Raw genomic sequence first — 11,749 nt, forward strand, 5'->3', positions numbered from 1 at the left:
GGTGATGTCGATCTTCAGACTGCTCGTGCTCTCTATGTCAAGGAGAGTTCAGAGTGGCAATTGCAGGAATTTCGTGTTATGGATTATCTCACTCGCTGTGTTGGCTCTGGTCTCACTGTCGAGATTGGCTCGCTTCCCTCTGCTCAGGCCATGTGGACTCGTCTCACTGAGCGTTTCACTGAGTGCTCGGGTGCACGGGAGGCATATCTTCTGCAACGCATTTCTCTACAACGCAAAGGTAGTTCATCTCTGCAGTCCCATTTTGGACAAATGCAAGCTTTTTGGACAGAGTTACGCTCCATGCTTCCTGGACGTAATTCCACATATGAAGACTGGCTAGCCTGGTACGAACGGCATGAGGTGCATCAATTGTTTCAGTCCCTTCCTGAATATTCAACTATGGCTGATCAACTACTTCACCAGCCTCAATTTCCGACTTTGGCCTCAGTTATGGGAGCTCTCACTGCTTATGAGACCCGGCAGCAGACAGCACGACTCAATTTGTCAACAGACACTCCTACCTCTTCACTCGAGACTGTTTTGTCTGTACCTGTCACTGCTCCTGTTATGAATTATACTTCTCCACAGGCTCCCTCTCCACAGGCTCGATCTAAGCTCTCTTGCAAATATTGTAAGAAGGAAGGACACCGCATTGAGACATGCTTCAAGCTTCATCCTGAGTTACGTTCCTCAGGTACTGGACGTGGTCGGCGACCCCCTCAGTCTCAACCCTCTCGTACACCAGGATTGTTGGCCAATGCTATACCTTCTACTACTTCAGACTCTACTATTCAAGCTATTGAAAGTCTTCGCCGTCAACTTGATGCTTTTCAACATATCACCTCTACATCCGCCGCACAACTCTCTGGTATGCATTTTGCTGGTTCTTCAGCTAATCCTTCAGTCTCTGGTATGAATGATCTCTGGATTTTTGACTCTGGTTGTTCCTTTCATATGACTTGTAATGCCTCACTTTTATCCTCTGTCTTTACTTCATCCTCTCTTCCTCCTATCTACACAGCTGCTGGACAACCATTGTCCATTACTCAGTATGGCTCTATTACCCCACAAAATGATCCATCTGGTCGTCTAACACTTGGTCCCGTCTATGTGGCTCCACAATTGTGCTTGAATTTAATTTCTATTAGCTCTTTATGCATGGCGGGCCTGTTTGTCTCATTTTCTTCTGATACTTGTATTGTGCAGGATCCACAGACGGGCAAGACGGTTGGGGCGGGTCGTAGGAGGCACAAACTGTATTTTCTGGAATATCTTCACCTTCCAGAGTCCATACGTCCACGTTCTCTTGTTGCTTCTCTTTGTTCGTCAAAACCCTCTACCTCGCTTCCTGCCAATTTATGGCATAGACGACTTGGTCATGTGTGTAATAAAAGGCTGGAGAGTCTTATTCAGTCTGGAGTACTTGGTCCTGTATCATCTAGTTCTAGTATTGAGTCATGTGCTGGTTGCAAATTGGCTAAATTCACTGCTTTACCATTTAAAATGAGTACATCTGTATCCACTTCCTTATTTGATTTAGTACATTCTGATATTTGGGGGCCAGCTCCTTTGCCTTCTTCATCTGGCTACTTATATTATGTTAGTTTTATCGACGATTTCTCTCGTTTTACATGGGTTTACCTACTTAAGAATCGCTCTGACGTACTTACTGCTTATCAAGCCTTCACTGCTATGATTTTCACTCAATGGCAATCTCGTATTAAAGTTTTTCGTTCTGATTGTGCCAAAGAGTACCTATCCTCTGCCATGCGCTCTATCATGTCCTCTCATGGGACTATCTTTCAACAGTCATGTCCCTACACTCATGAGCAAAATGGTGTTGCTGAACGCAAACATCGTCATATCCTCGATACTGCCCGATCAATGCTCATTTCTTACTCTGTTCCTCGTCGTTTCTGGGCTGAGGCTATTCTCACCGCGACTCATGCCATTAATATCACTCCATCTAGCTCTCTTTCCGGTGCTACTCCTTATAGTCGTGTTTATACTCATCCTCCCCGTTATGATCTAGTTCGCGTTTTTGGTTGTCGATGTTTTGTTTTTCTGCCATCTCACGAACGTGATAAATTGTCTCCCAGAGCAGTTTCTTGTGTTTATTTAGGAATTAGTTCAGAACATCGAGGTTATCGTTGTTATGATCCCGCAACTCGTCGAGTTCATATATCTCGTCATGTTCAGTTCGAAGAGGATTCTCCATATTATTCTACTTCTGATGACTTTAATTTCCTCCACTCTACCGATCATGCTTCCCCGTCCACTGCATCACCCACTTCTTCACCTCAATTTTCCTTTCGAGATCTCCCTGACATCTCTCCCTCTCCTTCTGTTGACTCTTCCTCACCTGAGTCTTCTCTTACACCATCTAATCCATATCCTGTGGACACAACTCTCACTCCAGAAAATACTGTTGATCTTCATGCACCTGCGCCAGCATCTCCCCCGCCTGAGGTTCCTCTTGCTCTTCGTCGAGGCAAACGCCCACATGTCATGCCTGCCCGGTATGCTTCTGTTACTTCTTATTCACCTATCTTTCATAACTTTCTTGCTGCCATTCATACTATTGTTGAGCCAAAGTCCTTCCAAGAGGCAGTTCAAATTCCAGAGTGGCGACAAGCTATGGCTGAGGAATTTCAAGCATTTCAGCAAACTCATACCTGGGATATTGTTCCCTGTCCTCCTGGGATCTCTCTTGTTGGCAGTAAATGGGTTTATAAGGTCAAGTTTCGTCCTGATGGCACCATTGAACGTCGAAAAGCTCGTTTAGTGGCTAGAGGTTTTACTCAGCAACAAGGTATTGATTATGAGGAGACCTTTGCTCCTGTTGCTCAGATGCCCACTGTGCGTACTCTCCTTGCGGTCGCTGCTGCTCATCGTTGGCCCTTATACCAGATGGATGTCAAAAATGCTTTTCTTCATGGCTCTTTATCAGAGACCGTATATATGCAACCGCCTCCAGGGTCAAATATTCCTCCGGGACATGTATGTCTCCTTCGTCGTGCTGTTTATGGTCTCAAACAGGCACCCCGCGCTTGGTTTGAGTGTTTTCGCGATGTTGTGCTCAAAGCGGGCTTTATAGAAAGTCATCAAGATGCTTCTCTGTTTGTTCGCACTACATCGCGTGGCAGGGTTTTATTACTCATCTATGTAGATGATATGATCATTACAGGTGATGATATGACAGGTATACAATACGCAAAATCTCAGTTGCAACAACAGTTCCACATGAAGGATCTTGGATCTCTTCGGTATTTCCTTGGTCTAGAAATTTCTCAAGGCCCGCGGGGTGTATTACTGTCTCAACAGAAGTATCTCTCAGATATTCTAAATCAAGCTGAGTTAACTGATAATACAACTGTCGATACTCCACTCCAGCAGAATGTCAAACTTTGCTCTACTGACGGTGAGCCTCTATCTGATCCTACCCGATATCGACATCTTGTTGGTCAGTTGGTCTATTTGTGCATCTCTCGACCAGATATCTCTCATGCTGTTGGTATTGTCAGTCAATTTGTTAGTGCCCCACGTTCTGTACACTATGCTGTCTTATTACGGATTCTTCGGTACCTCCGGGGTACTAGCACTCGCTCACTTTTGTTTCCTGCTACATCTAAGTTAGAGCTTTGTGCATATTCTGATGCTGATTGGGCTGGTGATCCAACTACCAGAAAGTCTACCACAGGTTATTGTATATTTCTTGGTGATTCCCTTATTTCCTGGCGAAGTAAGAAACAAGATGTTATTGCTCTTTCCAGTACTGAGGCAGAGTATCGTGCAATGTCCACAACAGCTAAAGAGATTATTCATCTTCGTCGCCTTCTCAGTGATTTCGGTATTTCTGTTACGACTCCTACTCCTCTCTACTGTGATAATAAGAGTGCCATCCAGATTGCTAATAATCCAGTATTTCATGAAAGGACCAAACATATTGAGATCGACGCTCATTTTGTCCGTCACCAAGTTATCAAGGACAAGACAATTCTACTTCCTCATGTTTCATCCGCTGACGAGCTTGCAGATTTCTTCACAAAGGCCTTACCTGTTCATCGGTTCCAGTTTCTTGTACGCAAACTCACTTTGTTTGATCCAACATGAGTTTGAAGGGGGCTGTTGATAATAGTGTATTGTAGTGGGTTTTAGTCCCACATTGCTTGGGAGAACAAACCTCACACTCCTCTACTTGTATAAATATATGTGCACACTCAATATTCAATTCAAGGGAAATTTACCCAAGATTCTCTCTCTCTCTCTTACTTTAACAGTAGTCATGTCAAAAACACATCAAAATGTTCTCTTATTTTGATGCAAACGCTCGAACCTTTTTATTCACTAGAGATAGTGGCCAAGTAAACAACAAAAGGCAACATGTACTCATGTGCTAATTAATCACTAAACAAATTAACAAGGTCCAATGCACCAACGAGAGAGAGCTTTGACCAAGAAGTAAGAAGAAATTAATGGTTGCATGTTCGCTAACTTTTCCCCCTTTTTCTCAAAATTAAGGATGAGTTTGTCTGCTGCTTTGGGCTGTGATAGCAGTACTCGAGTCCGAGATAATTGCCGGTTCCATGTAGAACACGCATAAATAGGTCATGTTCCACAAGACGAGCCAATAATTTCCCCTTGATGCATGCTTGTTTCATTAATTCATGCATGTTCTAACTTGGGGATGGTGTCATATACTCATCTTGCGAATATTGCATATGTGCGTGCAGAGAGAGTTGAGCTAAATTACCATGAATATTATTTAGATGCAGGAACTACGTACGTCCAAGCTTGAATTTATACCGTTAAGTATATATGTGATCTATAATGAGCCAACTAAATCTTCTAGAAACAATATTGTGACGGACTGCCACTATAATCATTGGTATTGCAATAATGATAAATTTTTTTATCCATTTACGAAGGGTTTCCCTTCTTTAAAGGCCCGGTTTTCTTGGTGCTTATAAGGTAGTACTTCTATTAATTGCATCAAAGTACATGATTGAGTCATGAATTTTTCGAATCCGGATCCTCTCCGCGAAGGAAAAAGTAGTGGAGAGACAACTACTTTTAATCTCAACCATTTATTATTCAGTAGGCGGTTACGATGCAATCTAAATCTAATACTCACTATACTCTCGTGTATTGTACTCATTTCTAATTTACACTCAAAGAAAAAATTATAGCCACTGACTCGATAATTAATGGTTGTGATTTTGTTATGGTCCCTCCACTACTTTTTTAATAGTGAAAAGGATCCAAATCCATTACCTCTGTTAGGAATTTTATAGAGGTTAATCTACAAAATTAAACACTAAACAAATAACTGCACCAATGAAAATACCATATGTAAGCGAACACCAATATTTAACATTGTTCGGAAAATCGTGTCTACGTCCATGGGGCAATCCATAAAGAAATATTCCACTATTAATCGAGAGTACAATCTCTCAAAGTTATACTCGAACTTGAGGATCAAATCACAAGAGAAAAATACAACGTTATCTCTAGGGCACCAAAACCCTAAAACTTGTTTCACCACAAAATCTCCAACTCCCACGGAGAAATCAACATTGTACCGTTGATGGCATCGTTGTTTTGAAGATAACGACTTTTAAATTACTGCAATCGGACAACTGAACTATCCGGAATATCAACTTCTCTCTCTCTCTCTCTCTCTCTCTCTCTCTCTCTCTCTTTCTGTCTCCCCTCAAAATTCGTGCAGCCCCTCACAACTATTCTCAGGTTACTGTAGCTCCAAAAAAACTGATCTCAGGGTGATGGATGTCACGTGCATATAAAGGAATCATGAATTCCTTTTCCTAGTTCAAATGGGGTCCGCCTTCCATCCACTTTTGTTGCAAAGAGAATGCAACATATGCTTTACTATTAATCAATAGGCCACCCAAAAATATTGGGTTGGATCCCAACATTCTCCCCCTCCAGCCCAACGAGGGGGTATATCAATCAGTAACTTCTCACCGGGAGTTCATGTCAGCTAATTGTCGACACAGCTCAGTCTTCTCTCTAGAAACAGTCTTCGTTGAAAAATCTGTTGGATTTTTATCTGTGTGAATCTTCTGTAGCTTTAGCTCATCTTTCTCAACAGCTTCTCCAAGCCAATGATATCTCACATCAATATGTTTTGTTCTGGAGTTGAATGTAAAATTCTTGCTCAAATCAAGAGCACTCTGACTATTAATATTAATGAAAACCTGATAATTGTCCTGCTGCAAACCTAATTTTTACAGAAATATTCTCAACCAAACCATCTCCTTATCGACTTCTGCGGCTATAATATATTCCGCCTCTTTTATAGATAAAATAACACACTTCTATAACATGGACTGCCAAGATACAACTTCACCTGCAAAAGTGAACAACCAACCTGAGTTAGACTTTCTGTGATCGAGATCACCTGTCATATCTACATCTACAAAATCATATAATGCTACCTTATAAGAACTGTCAAAACGCAAACACAATCTAAAACTACATTTCAAATATTTCAAGATTCACTTTACACATTTCTAATGAAATTTTTCTAGATTAGAAAGAAACATGCTCACAATGTCAACTGTACGAGCTATATCTGACCGAGTGCAAACTATAGCATACATCAAACTCTCTACAGCTGAAGAGTAAGGAATATTTTTCTATCTCACTCTTTTCTCATTTGTAGTCAGGAAAAACTTCTTCCTAAGCTTCAAATAACCTGCAAGAGGAGTACTAACTGACTTGACATCTTTTATGTTGAATTTATTAAGAAACCATTCAACATATTTCTCTTGTGATAATCACAACACCCGACTTTCTTATCACGAGCAATATCCATACCAAGAATCCACTGTTTCGAGCCCAAATCCTTCATGCTAAAGGATTTAAATAACTCCTTTAGCTTACCAATCATCTAACTGTCTTGAACAACTATCAACTTATCGTCCACATAAATCAAAGGGATAATGAAGATAGAATATGAAAATCTCCTAAAATATATACAAGAATATGCAACTGTTCTCTGGTAATCATTACTCTACATGAAATAGTTAAATTTCTTGTACCACTGTCTGGGTGCCTGCTTGAAACCATAAAGGCTCTTCTTCAACCTGTATACCATGTGTTCTTTTCTCTTCACTTGAAAACCATTCAACTGCTCCATGTACATCTCCTCCTCTAAATCACCATGAAGAAATGCAATCTTCATATCAAGGTTCTCAATCTCGAAATCTAAACTAGCTGCTAACCCCAAGATAATTCTAATGAAAGTCATCTTCACAACCGATAAAAAAATCTCGTCAAAATCAATTCTCTTTTTCTGACCAAAGCCTTTCACCACTAATCTGTCTTTGTATTTTTGAATCTCTTTATAGCCATCTTTCTTTAACTTGAACACCCGCTTGTTCTTCAAAGCTTTTCTATCCTTCGACAACTCTATCAACTCATAAGTATCATTCTTCTGGAGAGACCTCGAAACCATTTGTCCTTATCTTTATGAGTCTGTGCCTCCTGAATGCTCTCTGGCTCTCCATCTTCTGTCAACAAAGAATAATCTGAAAGAGGATATCTCGTGGATGGTCTATGGCCTCTAGCTTATCTCCTGAGCTGTGGCTCTGCAATCTCCTGCTGCTGGTGATTCTCCCCCTACTGAGAGGCCTTCTACTTGTGATCCTGATCACTGTCTCCCTGCTCTGGTATCTGATCGTTATCATCAACACCATCATCATGCACATGCTCTGTGTCTGTAGGATGCAACTATATTGGAGACGAAATGGGTATTATATCTAGAATCTAACTAGTAACACTCTCTGATTGTTGTACTCTCCTGAGATCTGTAATAGTCTGGTCCTCCTACAAAATCACATCTCCTCGTCTGATAATTCATCTCTTTATCGATCTCATAGCTTATAGCTGAACTCATCTTCTCCATAACCAAGGAAGATGCAAGGAACATCCCTATCATTAAGCTTCTGTCTCTTCTCCTTTGGAATATGTGCAAACGCCTTACAACCAAACACCTTCAGATGAGAGTAGAAAATAGCTTTTTCTGACCAAACCCTCTCTGAAATATTAAAACCCAAAGGAACTGAAGAAGACCTGTTGATTATGTAGCATGCAGTGCGAACAACTTCAGCCTAGAAGCTCTTAGGTAACTTCACCATCTTCAACATGCATCTGACTTTCTTCATAATGGTCTTGTTGTATCTCTCTACAACTTCATTATGCTGCGATGTGCCGGGGCTCTGTCCTCTGATGCCGAATACCATGCTTAGAGTAATAAACTCTAAATTTAATGGTAGTGTACTCTTCTCCATTATCGGTGCACAAACACTTCAACTTCTTTCCTGTCTGCCTCTCCACCATGACATGAAACTGTTGGAGGATTGAAAGCACCTGATCCTTTGTCCTCAACAAGAAGACCCACATCTTTTGTAATGCATCATCAATAAATGTGACAAAATATTTATTGTCACCCAAGGACTCCACCTCGATAGGACCATAAATATTAGAATAAATCAAATCTAGGATATTATCTTTTTTTTAGAATGCTTACTAAAAGGAACTCTATGTTGTTTGTCAAACAAACAATAATCACAAGAGGTGAGTGACAAACCTTTGGCAAAGAGAATGAGATACTTATTTTCCAATACATGCAACCCCTTTTTGCTCATGTGCCCGAGCCTCCTATGTCACAAACTGAGAGTATCAGCGTCTTAAGCCACACTCAAAGAATCATATGAACTCTTCGCTTAAGTCTTGTATAAATTGTAATATACACTTCCTCTAGTCACCATAAGAGAGCCTTTGGTGATTTTATATTTTCCTCCACTAAATTAAATTTTATATCCCGTTTAGTCTAAAGTAAGACCTGAAATCAAGTTGAGCCATAAATTAAGAACATGTCGTGCATTCTTCAGAACCAATGTGCATCCGGTATCTGTCTACAAGTGTATGCCACAAAGTACCATAATATTCGAGTATCTAGTATTGTCCATCTTCATATTACCAAAGTCACCTTCTTTATATGACGTGAAAAGGTTATGATTGGAGGTAGCATGACATGTAGCTCCTATATCCACTATCCACTTGGAATTTTAACTTGTAACATACATACAATCTTCTTCCCTGAAGATGAGAATAACATCGATTTTAGACAAAGTAGTTGCAGTATCACTATCTGCTTTCTTCTTCTCATCTTTTTTCAGCTTTGTTCTAAGCTTGCTCTTTCTTCCATGCCCAACATTTCTTTTTCATATGGCCTGGTTTTTCACAATAAAAGTAACCTCTCCCTTTAGACTTTGATTTGTCCTTGATGCGCCACGACCTCTGGACTGGTCCTTATACTTGCTCCTGCCCCTATTCTCCGTGATAATTGCATGTGAGTTATCTGTACTGGTAAACTTTTTCTAAGTCTTTTTATTGAATAAACTACTAGTAATCATGCTCATCGACAACATACCATCTAGAACTGCGTTGCTGACTGTCACAACCAGTGTCTCCTAACTGTCTAGCAAAGAACGCAATAACAATAAAGGCTATAACTCATCATCGATAGTCATCTTCATGGTAGCTAACTAATTATTCAAGTGCCCTGCTATGTTGCTTCATTCTTTAAATTTTAAGTTCACCAACCACCTCATAATAAACGCCTTGTTTTCCACAGTCTTCTGCTCGTAGAGATCCTCAAGCTTCTTTCAAAGAGACTTCGCATTAGTCTCACTTGATACATGATGAAACACACTGACATTGATCCACATCTGAATATAACTGATCGCCTTTCTGTGTTGTTTCTCCTATTCTTTATCAGTTATCTTTTCTGGTTTAGCTTCATCTTCCTCAATAGGGTCACGTAAATCTTTACAATATAGAATATCTTCCACCTTTTATTTCCATACTTGCCAATTAGAACCATCCAATTTTATTATTATTTAAAAACTCTCTATCTTTTCCATCCCAAAGCACACCTCGAATCAGGGCTCTAATACCACTTGTTAAGAATTTTATGGAGATTAATTTGCGGAATTACATACTAAACAAATAACTACACCAATGAAAATACCACACGTAAGCAAACACTAAGATTTAACGGGGTTCGACAAATCATGCCCATGTCCACAAGGCAATCTAGAGAGTAATATTTCACTATCAATCGAGAGTACAATCTCTCAAAATTACACCATAACTTGAGGATCAAACCACAAGAAAAATATAGCGTTACCTTTAGGGCATCAAAACCCTAAAACACGTCTCACCACAAATATCTAACTTTCGCAGAGAAATTAACACCGTACCCTTGATGACGTCGTCATTCTGAAGATAACGACTTTTGAATCACTACAGTCGGACAACCGAGCTACCCGGAATCTCAACTTTTCTCTCTCTTTTTCTCTCTCCCCTTGAAATTCGCGCATCCCCTCAACAAATTGTTCTCGGGTTACTGTAGCTCTAAAAAAACCGATCCCAGTGTGATGGATGTCGCGTGGTTATAAACGAATCATGAATTCCTTTTCCAAGCCCAAATGGGGTCCGCCTCCCATTCACTTTTGTTTCAAAGAAAATGCAACATGAGCCCTATTATTAATCAATAGGCCACCCAAAAATATTGGGCTGATCCTAACAATTTCCCCATTTCCCCCCTACATATTCTATGTGAAAGTCGAAGACACTTTTTTTCCTTTCTTTTTCTTTTCTTTAAATGAACATGAGTAGCAACTCTCCTATACCTTCATTTCATATAGTAAAATCAACTTATAATCAACCATTTCGAAAACATATGGATAAACTTTTTTACATACATTTTTTTATTAATAGGATTGCGAGTGCCCTTCAAAATATATTTTTAAATTACTTTATTAAATAAATAATAATGTAGATCATCTTGAGTTGTTCTCATCTTATGCTCCAAAATCCTAAAATGTCCATTGACAGGTTCGTTAATTTACTTGAAATGCCTCACCATTCCACCAAGATGTCTTCACAGGTTCCATTTCTACAACACCTGATTATATATATTAATTTGACGTTTCATAGTGGTCGTTACATAAATCCTACTTCCTAAATCCAAAAATATATACAAGATCAAATTAACCATGAGACAAACAAGAAGGGTCCACAACATCATTTTTCTTGGGATTGAAACTGACATAAGTGACTAATAAGATGGGCACATTAGTTTTCTCAGCATCGTATTTTGTCCCATATTTTTGGATACAAATGGGAAGCTCCCATATTGGCCTTTATGTGAATAATTTTCCTCTTTCTTCTATATATAATTAGATTCTCCTTAAAAAGTTCGGCTTTGTCTGGGATATGAGTTACGGACACGTTTAGGGCTTTTGTACATATCACAACAAGTTCTCTCTAATACTTTTTTAATCAATGATTATAATGCAATTTTGTCTTTATAAATGGTAATGCATAGTGCACGCCAGAAGTGTATCTATACATATATATTCCCTTCTATCTGTATCCAATTAATTACATAATATTCGTCCAACTGGAAGCTAATACGTAAGGTTTTACTTAAAATTAAGAGACTAATACAAATTAATATAGAGTACTTATACAAATTAAAATATATAGAGTACGTAATTATCTCCTTATAAGGTCATAATCAATCAACTACCCTTAATGATTAATGTTCCCTCGTGAGATTAGAGAAGTATCAAACTCTCCTTAAACTTATGTTATTTTGGCAAGAAGTCATCTTGACTCTAATTATATATCCTGATTTTACCAGATATAATTA

The sequence above is a fragment of the Asparagus officinalis genome, chromosome 8 (genome assembly GCF_001876935.1).
Source record: "Asparagus officinalis chromosome 8, Aspof.V1, whole genome shotgun sequence".
NCBI classification, from domain to species: domain Eukaryota; kingdom Viridiplantae; phylum Streptophyta; class Magnoliopsida; order Asparagales; family Asparagaceae; genus Asparagus; species Asparagus officinalis.